Source organism: Capricornis sumatraensis, chromosome X (genome assembly GCF_032405125.1).
Source record: "Capricornis sumatraensis isolate serow.1 chromosome X, serow.2, whole genome shotgun sequence".
NCBI classification, from domain to species: Eukaryota; Metazoa; Chordata; class Mammalia; order Artiodactyla; family Bovidae; genus Capricornis; species Capricornis sumatraensis.
Genome location: NC_091092.1, coordinates 3,720,473 through 3,735,182, shown reverse-complemented (window position 1 = coordinate 3,735,182; position 14,710 = coordinate 3,720,473). Strand labels below are relative to the sequence as shown.

General features: G+C 40.4%; 1 pseudogene; it reads right to left on the bottom strand.

Annotated features, from left to right (window-relative positions):
* Positions 1–581: 581 nt before the first annotated feature.
* LOC138071052 (small ribosomal subunit protein eS25 pseudogene) lies at positions 582–930 on the bottom strand (annotated as a pseudogene).
* Between the last annotated feature and the right edge of the window lie 13,780 nt (positions 931–14,710).

Below are 14,710 nucleotides of genomic sequence, written 5' to 3'. Positions count from 1 at the left end.
GAAGGAAATGGCAAACCACTCCAGTGTTTTTGCCTGGAGAATTCTATGGACAGAGGAGCCTGGTGGGTTACAGCCCATGGGGTCACAAAAGAGTTGGACACGACTGAGAGACTAACACTTTGACCAAAGAGGCGAGCAGATTATTTGGGTGTCAAGTTGCTTTTGCCTTGAAGACATTGGAGGGGTAATGGTGATAGAATTCAAGGCACAGAGCACATTCAATGTAGAGACTTCTACACGATACATTGACCTACATTAAGCTGGATCTCCAAGGGGTACACACTATCAAGATTAGGATAAATCAGAACTAATTGGTCACATCCTGATCCTCCAATCTAAACAGAGCAAAAGAAGGGAAAGGAAGGGGGATAAAATACTCCTGAGAAGATCTGTACCCTAGGAATATATGGCATAGATAGTCAAAGAATTTGGCTTGATGCGATCCCCAACCTGTAGAGCCCCCAAAACACAGCCAGAAGAAGGAACGTATGCTTATTACAAGCCTTGGAGAATCTCCACAAACAATTGTTTTTGATTTAATAAAGTTTTATTTTTCAAAATGTATAGTTGGTGGGACCTGTTCATACATCTTCACCAGCAGTCGAGGCATCTCCACTCTTGGTGTTTCTGGTGTAAGTTAGTTTGAACTCTGTGCTTTGAAACCAGTTTTAAAAGTCCTTTACTAAGGAGCTCCGGAAGGGATGCCCTGGCCATGGAACTACAAATCTTGTTTCTCAGAGACCACAGCTGCAGTTTTAAGCTTGCAGCTGGGAACTTCCTTATAGAGTTTGTCATACGGTGCTCTGTCAAACAAATTGAGGTTATTGAGCTTATCCCAAAATTTGCCTTGCCAAGTTTGTTCCCTGGGTCTTTGTCTTTCTTAGCTAGCTTTCTGGCATCTTTATTCTCCTTGTCATCCTTGAGTGGCATAGTGAAGCTTAGAGAGTGCTGCTGCCACTGCTACCTTGCTAAGACACTGGACCCAAAGTCCACAAACAGTTTTTTAAGGGTGATAACTGGTAAAACAATTGAAGATAATCAGACACATAGGACATTTTTTAAAAAGAGACATGGACAACATAAATTATATTAATTGGTAACTTTGATGAATATTATGACTGAATCAGACTAATTCATTATGGGGTCCTCTCTCTGAATGCACAGACTGTGTTATGATGTAAGTATCATGACCACTATCTTTACATTCCTCCATATAAGTAACAAATAAATGTTTTTAATAATTAAATATCACAGAAGTAGTTGCATGTTGTATGCTTTTTAGTGGAATGTTGAATATTAGTTACCAGAATTCTTTTGTTTAATTATATGGAACAATGGTCTGCTTTAGTACAAAATCTGATGTTTCTAAACAGACATCATTGATTAGTATATAAACAGATAGTTCCAGTAATAGTCATACAGAATCATTGTCTGAATTGTCTTTGCACTCCATAATGTTCAGAGAATAGTAAAAGATAAATCTATTTTCTATTTTTTTAACTCCAATGTAGATAGAATAGAAAACAAAATCAAACAATTAAAGTGACAATAATGAAGCTTTCACTTAAATCCAAAGTGGTTACTATAGTAACTTAAAATTGGAACATTATAATAAAAGTAGAATGAAAAGATAATTTCAAATGCTATATTAATCTTTTGAAATATAGAGAGGGAGTTGCTATTTGATATTTGAAAGAGACTAGATTGCTATTGAAGCTTCTAAGAAGACTGATTTTGTCTTGGTTGCTTTCTTTTTTATATTAATGTAAAAAAACTCTGACTGAAGGCATTAACTTGGAGAGAATGGAATTGTTAATGTTGCTCACATTAATCTAAGACTGATGACAATAACTTTTTACAAGTAACTTGTAATTATTCATGGGAATGGAGGGCAGATTGAGTGAAAAAGTGCTTTACACATGACCTAAAGGATCAAATTTTTGATGTTTCTTTTCTACTTTCTCCATCATCAAGATAGAGATGCAGACACAGATGCAGGTATAACACAAAAGATTTAACTAAAGAAGGAAGGAGTTGGGATGAGTATGGAACTGCATTCAGCAGGCCCCATATTGAAACTAACTGAGGTTGTACTGTATTGAGGTCACTTTAAAGTTAGTGCTAGCACAGCTTCCTGGTTTGGAAACTAGAGATAAAGTAATTATCTACACATTAACAAATTCTGTTCTGAGAGCACATTTGTAAGTTTTCTTTGTTCATAAGTCCAACAGAGTAAGCCTAGTTACCCAACTAACACAGTCAGCTATATAGTACTGTGCTGTAATAGGTTTATAAAACTTTTCACACAAATAATACATAAAAAACAAATACAAAAATTTTAAAAGTAATCTTACAGTCCAGTACCTTGAAAAGTACAGTAGTGCAGTACAACACACACACACGCACACACACACACACACACACACACACACACACACACGGGAATACTACTCAGCCATAAAAAAGAATGAAATAATGCCATTTGCAGTGACATGAATGTAGATAGAGATTATCATAGTAAGTCAGAAAGAGAAAGACAAATACCATGTATCACTTATATATGGAATCTAAAATATGCCACAAATGAACCTATCTACAAAACAGAAACAGACTCACAGATATAGAGAACAGACTTGTGGTTGCCAAGTGGGATAGTGGCAAAGGGAAGGATTGGGAGTTTGGGGTTAGCAGATGAAAGCTATTATATATAGAATGGATAGACAACAAAGCCCTACTGTATAGCACAGGGAACGATACTGAATATTCTGTGATAAACCATCATGGAAAAGAATATTTTTAAAAGTATGTGTAAATGTGTATAACTGAGTCACTTTGCTCTACAGCAGAGATTGGCACAATGTTGTAAATCAACTATTGTGCTCAGTCACTTCAGTCATGTCTGACTCTTTGGGACCCTATGGAGTGTAACCCACCAAACTCTTCTGTCCATGAGATTTTCCAGGCAAGAATATTGGAGTGAGTTTCCATGCCCCTCTCCAGGGGATCTTCTCGATCTAAAGATTGAGCTCACGTCTCCTGCATCTCCTGCATTACAGGCAGATTCTTTACCCTTTGAACCACCATAAAAGTTAAAAAAAGAAAAGGGGTTATGAAGAAACAGAATAAATAACTTTGATGAAAAGAGAAACCTCAAAAATTAGTGCTTCTGACTCCCATAAACAAGGATAAGTCGCTCTCTTCTTAATGCACATTCAGTCTTCTTGTCGGCTTGCCTGCCTTCCTTCCTTCCTTCCTTTCTCCCTCCTTTCCTTCTTCTTCATCTTCCTTTCTCCTTTTCTTCTCTCTTCCTTCTGTAAATGTTCACTGAGTAACTCTATATTCCAGGCCCTGTGCTGTCCATGGGGAATATACTGAATAATACTGACGTAATCCTGTCTTCGTCACACTTACAGCCTAGTCTAGTGGGAGATACGGACAATAAGCAATTACATGGATAATTATTTAATTACAATGAGATTTGGGTGTCAACTGAAAAATAAAAGATACAACATGAGAGCTGTGAGTTCAGGTTTATTTGGGGTTTACTAAGGGCTTTAGCCCAGGAGACAGACTCTCAGATAGCTTCGAGGAACTGCTCTGAAGAGGCAGAGGGAGAGGTCAGTATATAACAGATTTTGGAGAAGGGGATACGTGTGATCAATCACACATATCTTGGTAGAAGTTTGGTGCTAATCACAAGGAGCAGATGTGTTTCCATTAATAATTTTAGAGCTTATCTAGGTATGAGAAGATGAAAGAAATATGTTTCATAAAATTTTATCCTGAAAATATGTGTGAAGTCCTTTTATGCCAGTTTTTCACAAAGCACAGAGTGCTTCTTCCCTGATTTCCACCCTGAACTCCTTTTAGGGGGTATTGAAGGTCAGTGACTGTAGTGGCTCGTGATTTCATTCTTGTAGAACCAGATGGGGAGTGACGTTCTTTAGCATGCAAGGGCTAAAATTTAAAAGTACAGGGGGCACTGAGAGCATGTAACAGGAAGAAAAACTCATCCGAGGAGATAGTTAAGGTTTTGTGAGGAAATGATATTCATATTGATTACTGTAGGGTGAATAGGATTTAACCAGCAGGTGAATGTAGGGGGAAACAATGCAGGAAGAGCAAACAAGTGCAAGGGCCTGAGATGAAAAGGAACTTAGTGTGTTTGAAATAAAGAGAAAACCAGTGATGCAGGAACATAGTGACCAAGATGAGATTAGAAAGGTAAGCAAAGGTCGTGAAAATTATAGTATGGTGGTTGTTTGTTTGATACTAACATTTCTTTATTATTTTTTTAATTTTTATATTGGAGTATAGTTGATTGAGCTTCCCAGGTGATGCTAGAGGTAAAGAACCTGCCTGCCAATTCCGGAGATGTAAGAGATATGAGTTCAGTGTCTGGGTTGGGAAGATCCCCTGGAGGAGGGAAAGGCAACTCACTCCAGTGTTCTTGCCTGGAGAATCCCATGGACAGAAGAGCCTGGCGAGCTCTGGTCCTTATGGTCAGAAAGAGTCGGACACAACTGAAGCAACTTAGGATGCACGCAGAGTTGATTAATAATGTTGTGTTAGTCCCAGGTGTTGTGTTAGTTTTAGATTTCAAATGATTCAGTTATACATATACATGTATCTATTCTTTTTCAAATTCTTTTCCCATTTCAGTTATTATAGTATATTGGGCTTGATTCTAGGACCTGACATTCCAGGTTCCTATGCAATATTGCTCTTTACAGCATCAGATCTTGCTTCTGTCACCAGTCACATCCACAACTGGGTATTGTTTTTGCTTTGGTTCCATCCCTTCATTCTTTCTGGAGTTATTTCTCCACTGATCTCAAGTAGCATATTGGGCACCTAATGACCTGGGGAGTTCCTCTTTTGGTATCCTATCATTTTGCCTTTTGATACTGTTCATGGGGTTCTCAAGGCAAGAATATTGAAGTGGCTTGCCATTCCCTTCTCCAGTGAACCAGATTCTCTCAGACCTCTCCACCATGACCCACCCATCTTGGGTTGCCCTGTAGGCATGGCTTGGTTTCACTGAGTTAGACAAGGCTGTGGTCCTAGTGTGATAAGATTGACTAGTTTTCTGTGAGTATGGTTTCAGTGTGTCTGCCCTCTAATGCCCTCTTGCAACACTTACCATCTTACTTGGGTTTCTCTTACCTTGGGCGTGGGGTATCTCTTCACGGCTGCTCCAGCAATGCACAGCTGCTGCTCCTTACCTTGGACGAGGGGTATCTCCTTGCTGCCACCGTTCCTGACCTTCAATGTGGGATAGCTCCTCTAGGCCCTCCTGTGCTGCGCAGCCACCACTGAAGTGGTCAAACAAGAGATGGCAAGGGTGAACGTCGACATTCTAGGAATCAGCAAAATAAAATGGACTGGAGTGGGTGAATTTAACTCAGATGACCATTATATCTACTACTGGGGGCAGGAATCCCTCAGAAGAAATGGAGTAGCCATCATGGTCAACAAAAGAGTCTGAAATGCAGTTCTTGGATGCAATCTCAAAAACGACAGAATGACCTCTGTTCATCTCCAAGGCAAACCATTCAGTATCACGGTTATCCAAGTCTATGCCCCAACCAGTAATGCTGAGGAAACTGAAGTTGAACGGTTTTATGAAGATCTACAAGATATTTAGAACTAACACCCAAAAAAGATCTCCTTTTCATTATAGGGGATTGGAATGGATAAGTAGGAAGTCAAGAAACACCTGGAGTAACAGGCAAATTTGGCCTTGGAATGTGGAATGAAGCAGGGCAAAGACTAATAGAGTTTTGCCAAGAAAATGCACTGGTCATAGCAAACACCCTCTTCCAACAACACAAGAGAAGACTCTACACATGGACATCACGAGATGGTCAACACCAAAATCAGATTGATTATATTCTTTGCAGCCAAAGACGGAGAAGCTCTATACAGTCAACAAAAACAAGACCAGGAGCTGACTGTGGCTAGATCATGAACTCCTTATTGCCAAATTCAGACTTAAATTGAAGAAAGTAGGGAAAACTGCTAGACCATTCAGGTATGACCTAAATCAAATCCCTTATGATTATACACTGAAAGTGAGGAATAGATTTAAGAGTCTAGCTCTGATAGAGTGCCTGACGAACTATGGAATGAGGTTCGTGACTCTGTACAGGAGACAGGGATCAAGACCATCCCCATGGAAAAGAAATGCAAAAAGGCAAAATGGCTGTCTGGGGAGGCCTTACAAATAGCTGTGAAAAGAAGAGAAATGAAAAGCAAAGGAGAAAAGGAAAGATATAAGCATCTGAATGCAGAGTTCCAAAGAATAGAAAGAAGAAATAAGAAAGCCTTCTTCAGCGATCAATGCAAAGAAATAGAGGAAAACAACAGAATGGGAAAGACTAGAGATCTCGTCAAGAAAATTAGAGATACCAAGGGAACATTTCATGCAAAGATGGGCTCGATAAAGGACAGAAATGGTATGGACCTAATAGAAGCAGAAGATATTAAGAAGAGGTGGCAAGAATACATGGAAGAACTGTACAAAAAAGATCTTCACGACCCAGATAATCATGATGATGTGATCACTAATCTAGAGCCAGACATCTTGGAATGTGAAGTCAAGTGGGCCTTAGAAACATCACTACAAACAAAGCTAGTGGAGGTGATGGAATTCTAGTTGAGCTGTTTCAAATCCTGAAAGATGATGCTGTGAAAGTGCTGCACTCAATATGCCAGCAAATTTGGAAAACTCAGCAGTGGCCACAGGACTGGAAAAGGTCAGTTTTCATTCCAATTCCAAAGAAAGGCAATGCCAAAGAATGCGCAAATTACCGCACAATTGCACTCATCTCACATGCTAGTAAAGTAATGCTCAAAATTCTCCAAGCCAGGCTTCAGCAATACATGAACTGTGAACTCCCTGATGTTCAAGCTGGTTTTAGAAAAGGCAGAGGAACCAGAGATCAAATTGCCAACATCCGCTGGATCATGGAAAAAGCAAGAGAGTTACAGAAAAACATCTCTTTCTGCTTTATTGACTATGCCAAAGCCTTTCACTGTGTGGATCACAATAATCTGTGGAAAATTCTGAAAGAGATGGGAGTAGCAGACCACCTGACCTGCCTCTTGAGAAATCTTTATGCAGGTCAGGAAGCAACAGTTAGAACTGGACATGGAACAACAGACTGGTTCCAAATAGGAAGAGGAGTACGTCAAGGCTGTATATTGTCATCCTGCTATTTCAACTTATATGCAGAGTACATCATGAGAAACGCTGGGCTGGAAGAAACACAAGCTGGAATCAAGATTGCCAGGAGAAATATCAATAGTCTCAGATATGCAGATGACACCACCCTTATGGCAGAAAGTGAAGAGGAGCTAAAAAGCCTCTTCATGAAAGTGAAAGAGGAGAGTGAAAAAGTTGGCTTAAAGCTCAATATTCATAAAACGAAGATCATGGCATCTGGTCCCATCACTTCATGGGAAATAGATGGAGAAACAGTAGAAACAGTGTCAGACTTTATTTTTTGGGGCTCCAAAATGACTGCAGATGGTGACTGAAGCCATGAAATTAAAAGACGTTTACTCCTTGGAAGAAACGTTATGACCAACCTAGATAGTATGTTCAAAAGCAGAGACATTACTTTGCCGACTAAGGTCCGTCTAGTCAAGGTTATGGTTTTTCCAGTGGTCATGTTTGGATGTGAGAGTTGGACTGTGAAGAAGGCTGAGTGCCAAAGAATTGATGCTTTTGAACTGTGGTGTTGGAGAAGACTCTTGAGAGTCCCTTGGACTACAAGGAGATCCAACCAGTCCATTCTTAATGAGATCAGCCCTGGGATTTCTTTGGAAGGAATGATGCTAAAGCTGAAACTCCAGTACTTTGGCCACCTCATGTGAAGAACTGACTCATTGGAAAAGACTCTGATGCTGGGAGGGATTGGGGGCAGGAGGAGAAGGGGACGACAGAGGATGAGATGGCTGGATGTCATCACTGACTCGATGGACGTGAGTCTGAGTGAACTCTGGGAGTTGGTGATGGGCAGGGAGGCCTGGTGTGTGCGATTCATGGGGTCTCAAAGAGTCGGACACGACTGAGCAACTGTACTGAACTGAGTATATTGGGCAGAGTTCCTTGTGCCATAGGATGGTGTTTGAATGCTTTTGTTTACCAGGTTCTGTTGCAATCATTTACATAAATGATCATGTAAAATTTCCCCTTTTCATTTTTGTATCCTTGGTATCAAGTATAGTGCCAGGTGCAATGTAAGTGCTCCATAAATGCTTGTTGAATTAGTGAAGCAATTTGCTAATGAGTGGAAGACTGCAAGAGCACAATCATTACAGAAAAACAAAAATAAGATTGTATATGGTTATTATTTTTCTTTTGTATCTCTCAAGCCATATTTATTTAAATAATAGGCAGATTTTCCCCTATAAGCAAAGATGTTGTCAAACTCATTTGTGTGACTGATATATGATGAGGCCACACAAACTCAAATTTCAGAGTCTGGAGCAGAGAAGTTTATTGCATGGCCAAGCAAGGAGAATGGGTGATTTGTGCTCAAAAGGCCCAAATTTCTCAATGGTTTTTATAGGAAAAATCTGGGGAGGAGGGCTGTAGGAGTTTGTGATTTTCTTCTGATTGGTTGGTGGGGAGGTAACAGGGTGGTGTTCCAGGAATCCCAATTATCAGCCTTCCGGTTCCAACCAACCTGGGGCCCATGACTTATGCTCAGCCTACAGTTACCATCCTCCACCTGGGTGGGGGCCTTAGTTCCTGTAGAAGAACTCAGAAGATATGTATCAGATAATTATGCACATCCCCCAGGAGGATACAGGACCCTGCTCCATTGCTGCACTAATTTTGTTTCTTATTGCATTCCCTCACTTCTCTAATTATAACTGCCATTTGGAACTCAGGGAAGGTCTAGGATGCTGAAAGCCTTTTTCCCATTAACAGTGGTTGGGGAACATAAAAATACTTTTGTACATGGAGGGTTCACATTGTCCTGATTATTTTCAAAGAGACTGAGAGGGGCTGATTAGTGAAACAATGACTTGTTGAACAAAACTAAGAGAAAACTAGTTAAAAAAATGCTGTGGGGGGAGGGAAAACAATTTCCCTTCCACCCTTCTTGGTTATTGGTTGAGACACCCCTGTAAAAAAAAAGAAAAACAGGAGAAAAACAAACAGAAGTCTAATAACAGGTATACCTCCTGTGTACGTATGAGAGACCCAAGAAAAGTGAGTAACTCCCACAAATGACCAAAGCCATCACCTTAAATGCCATCTTCAGCTAAAGGAAAAGAAGATGTTGGGGGTGGTGAGTCAGTTATGGGAGGTGACCAGGAAAAGCACAGTAAATGAGAATAAAGTTGTTATGAAGATTTAAGGCCTTGCCTCCTCCATTGATGAATTTCTAAGGGTTTAGTCATCCTTTTCCTGGTACAGAAAGGAAGACACCCTTGCAAAACATCTCCATTATAAATGTAAACCTCCCTTACAAAACAGTAACTTGTACTCAGTTTTTAGAGAATTTCCTGTGTATGCTGTTACTTAAAAATAACAAGCTCAAGGCAGTCTTTGTGCCACAAAGAATAGAGAAAAAAAGATGTGCAGCTGTTAAGAAATTAAGACTATATGATATTCAGGTATTTCAATGTCTTTAAATTTTGCTTGGAAAATACTGTCATTAAAAATATACATATAGTTATATATCGTAGTATGGAACCATTGCAATCAATATAATTAACCATCCCAGGGGTGGAACAATCATCAATACACTGCTGCTGCTGCTGCTAAGTCGCTTCAGTTGTGTCCAACTCTTAGCGATCTCATGGACTGCAGCCTACCAGGCTCCACCGTCCATGGGATTTTCCAGACTAGAGTACTGGAGTGGGTTGCCATTGCCTTCTGTGCATCAATACACTACACTCTAAGAAATAGCATCTCACCTCAAATTGCAGCTAAATGGCCTAGCATTAAAAAAAAAAAAAACTTTAGAAATTCGAACCTCGCGAAGCCATATGTACAGAGGACTCTCAGGCTCTCCTCTGCATTCTTACGGCTCTTATTGGCTTGTTGCAGACAACAGTAATAGAGAAACCAAGCACCACACTCAGAGAGTTGAAGAACTCAGGTTTATTACGCCAGCAGGTCCAGAGAAATTAATACTCTAAGCTCTGAGCCCTGAACAAAGGGGTTACAGAGTTTTTATAGGCAGACTACAGTGGGCAACACTAGCTGTTAATAGGCTGGTTTAAACTAAGGGGCTTTGCACACGCGGGAACAGCAGTCAAGATGGGGAGGGGGATGCCTGATCTTTACACGTACAGGCATGATTAAGCAGGTTTTCAGGGGCTGAGCAATTGCAAAGAGCAGGACAAGGGTGAGTGAAATAAGCTCCCATTCCTAGTAAGTACCCACTTTCTAAGACTACATGACCTACGTGACCCAGGCTTGGCAAGGAGCAAGCTGAGTTACAGAGGCAGAAGGAGCAAGAGTTTATGTAAAATTTAACTTTTCCTTTTCATCCCCCCCTCCTGATACTCATTGTAGAAAGCATCATCTCATGTTTTGGTAGGACATTCAGAGCTCCCCATCGTTTAGGGGGCTATATTGAGCTATTACCATTTGTAACTTTATGGATTGCATCTGAGAGGTTATGAACTGGGCAATTGCATTGAGAATACAAGGGCCAAACAAGAGTGCCACAAAGAACATGAAGAGAGGACCTGTTCAAGGGAGAAGCCACGATGCCCAGCTCCAGATATTGTTCCAGTCACCCCAGGAATTAGCTCGTTTCTCTCTCCTTTTCATGATTTGTTCCCTTAGCTGTTGGGCCATGTCCCTGACTATTTCTGATTGGTTTACATAAAAGCAGCTTTCTTCATTCAAGAAGACGCAGAGTCCTCCCTTTTCAGCTGTCAGTAGGTCTAGCCCTTTCCTATTCTGTAAAACCTCCTCAGCCAGGGAGTCGAATTGGTCCTGTAATGAAGAGCACAGCAATAATACCTATTAGGGATAGAGGCCAGGGTGGACAATGAAAATCCACTGATATTTTGATGGCCAGATCTTCAAGCTTCCATCGTGTATTTACCAGCCAGCTGCCAGAATGTGGCTGGAGCAAGGCTGAAGAATCCTTAACTTTCTGCCATGCATTGACTAGTCAGCTTCCAGAGTGATTAGAGCAGGGCTCAGCCTCCTTCGTGGTTGAGGGCTGTTGACTTTGGAACTGGACCTTGAGGAGGTTTTTGGGTCCCAAACTGCTTTCCAGGTGTCCTCATCACAGGAAGTAGTTGCCTTCTTGACTCTAGTGTGAATGATCCAAGGGATGACACCTATAACTTTAACAGCAGTAGGGGTTGCCAGGACGACCATGTGAGGGCCTGTCCAAACTGGCTGAATTTTTTTTTTTTCTAATCTTTAACCCATACATCATCTCCTGGCAGATAGGGATGAACCCCATTGCTGAAAGGAATGGGTGTCCTTTCTAAGGTTTCCCAGGTGATATGGCAGAAGACTTGTCCAGGGCCTGGAGGTGTTGGGACATCTCCAGGTCAGCTAATTGGTCGTCTCCATTGAGCTTTTTTTTTTTTTTAATCACTGGTGGTGGTCTCCTGTATAATATCTCAAAGGGAGAATAGACTGAGGACCTCAGGGTGCATTTACGAACGGAGATGAGAGTCCACAGAATGATAAGGCAGCTTGTTCTAGCATTGTCTGTGTGTTGCCTGGGGGATATTCTTGTCATACTACTACTTGGAGAAACAAACGTAACAAGAAAGTTAAAGATATATGGCCCAAAGATTAATAGACATAGGACAGCTGCTGAGGGGCTAGCCAGGAGAACCAGGTCCAGACATTGATTCATGACATTAGTGTTTCTCTAGGTATGAGAAGATGCAAAAATTTGGACTTATAAAAAATCTTTACCTGAAACCATCCGACTATCTGAAGGCTTTCTTTTCCCCTGAGCACAGAGTGCTTTATTTTTTGTCTCCACCCTGAACTCCTTTCAAGGGGCTGTTGAAGGTCAGCATCTTGTAGTGGTCATGATTTCATCTTTGTAGAGGCAGCTGGCAAATGCCAACTTTCAGTCAGCAGGGCCCCTTCACAGCCACATATTTGGCCACGTTTTGGGGGCATTTCATGGTTACTGTGTCCCACAGTGCTGGGAAGGCTCATTCCCAGGTCTAACAAAGATTCCCTTGACAGGCCACTCCATGTGTTGTCACTAGACCAGGCCTTAAAAGTAGCAAAAATCTCTGGACCATACCTGTCTTACTAGCCTCTTGGTCCAGGTAAATATTTCTTTTTGTTGCTTCTTCCCATATCTAGAGTTCAGTTCAGTTCAGTTCAGTCACTCAGTCGTGTCTGATTCTTTGTGACCCCATGAATTGCAGCACACCAGTCCTCCCTGTCCATCACCAACCCCTGGAGTTCACTCAGACTCGCGTCCATCGAGTCCGTGATGCCATGCAGCCATCTCATCCTCCGTCGTCCCCTTCAACTCCTGGCCCCAATCCCTCCCAGCATCAGAGTCTTTTCCAATGAGTCAACTCTTCGCATGAGGTGGCCAAAGTACTGGAGCTTCAGCTTTAACATCATTCCTTCCAAAGAAATCCCAGGGCTGATCTCCTTCAGAATGGACTGGTTGGATCTCCTTGCAGTCCAAGGGACTCTCAAGAGTCTTCTCCAACACCACAGTTCAAAAGCATCAATTCTTCAGTGCTCAGCCTTCTTCACAGTCCAACTCTCACATCCAAACATGACCACTGGAAAAACCATAGCCTTGACTAGACGGATCTTTGTTGGGAAAGTAATGTCTCTGCTTTTCAATATGCTATCTAACTTTTCTTCCCAGGAGTAAGCGTCTTTTAATTTCATGGCTGCAGTCACCATCTGCAGTGATTTTGGAGCCCCCCAAAATAAAGTCTGACACTGTTTCCACTGTTTCCCAATCTATTTCCCATGAAGTGATGGGACTAGATGCCATGATCTTTGTTTTCTGAATGTTGAGCTTTAAGCCAACTTTTTCACTCTCCACTTTCACTTTCATCAAGAGGCTTTTGAGTTCCTCTTCACTTTTTGCCATAAGGGTGGTGTCATCTGCATATCTGAGGTTATTGTTATATAGAGTTACTTTATTACAAGTATTGATCTCATATGGAACTGCATATCAGCATTTTATCACAGGCTCAGTCACACATTTGGTAATGTAAGACATAATCTTCTGAAACAAGCTACATAGAAAATAATATAGCTAGCAGTTATTAATAAGGTCACAAGCAAGGATTTAAGTCAAGAACTTTCATTGGGTATAGCCTGACATACCGCAGGTCACCTGACTCAGTTAAATTCCTATGGCCAAGTGTTATTCTCGTGGTTCTACATCATGGAGCATCTGACCTTTATCCAAAGACTGGTTACTGAGATAAGCTTTAGAAACAATCTTAGAGTGTCCTTTTTAATAACTTAATTAAAACTTTTAGCAATATAACATAACAAGGAACTATCTCAGAAATAAGTCTTAGTAAGCACAGACTTTAATTAGCAAAACTGGAACTTAATATTCAGTGAAACATAATTTTTTCTTCTTTTGAGAACTCATTGTGAGGGCATTAACACTGTAGCCAGGGAAGGCTTTAACCCATCAAATAAAAATGAAGTCTGTCAGAGAGCCAGGAAAAGCCAAGGGGCCATCTTGGATTTCCCATAGCCCTGGCTCTTTGATTTTCAGCTGTTATTTATCCATTTTTAATTTCCTGATTTAGGAGCAGACGATTGCCATGTTTTAAGGACATCAGGAGAGCAAAAGTCTAACTGTGAGGGGTTATTTTATGTAGAAGGAGAATGAGATTTGTCTACATGTACCATAACCTTAAATAAGGTTTATTTACTTTACCAAAGTAGCAAAAAGATTTTAAAAACAAATGTAAATCACTTAAAGGCAAAGAAATTCATAATCTGTTATTGAAAGCTGCATTCTAAGAAAACTTTGCTCTCTAAACAGAGAGAAGACCACATTTCAATCTGGTACCAACTTACTGTTAATAACAAAATTTGTTTATCTGCTTAATCTTAGAAAGTCTTTTTATAAATTGTGAAGAACTAGGCATGAGAGTAAAACCATAGAAGGCATGTTTAAAATCTGATTCTATTGCAACTGACAAAGAAACCTGCTCATAACACTCTAATATGATAACTGTAATTATAATTGACCATATTTTATCAGGGCGTATCAGATCTATGTGAATTTCACATAATTTTCGGATGTCTATATCAGTAACATCAACCATACAGTAGAACCTGAAAAGATCCGTCACCCCTGCAGCAGTACTTCTCATGTAATTTAACATGTCCAGTGAAACCAGGTAGCTTAATAGCTCATTGGGATGTCTCAGGGGCCCTCAGAAGCATCCCAAAGTCAGCTAGAAGTCAAGTTATTTAGAAAGTTTTGTCGATAATATCAAAAGGGTTTATAACAGTCAGTCAGGTAGGATCATATAAGTCACTGTGAAATAATAGTTATTTACTTAGCCAAAGGTAACAAAAGATTTCAAAGGTAAATACAGAACAGATCAATTAAGAGGTAAAGAAACTTAAATCTATTATTAAAAGTAGTACAACATCTGAAGAAAGTATGTCCTCTTAACAGAGAGAAATGCTAAATTCAAGTTTTGCACCAGCTTGCTTTAAACTCATTTAGGTAAACTTAATTAA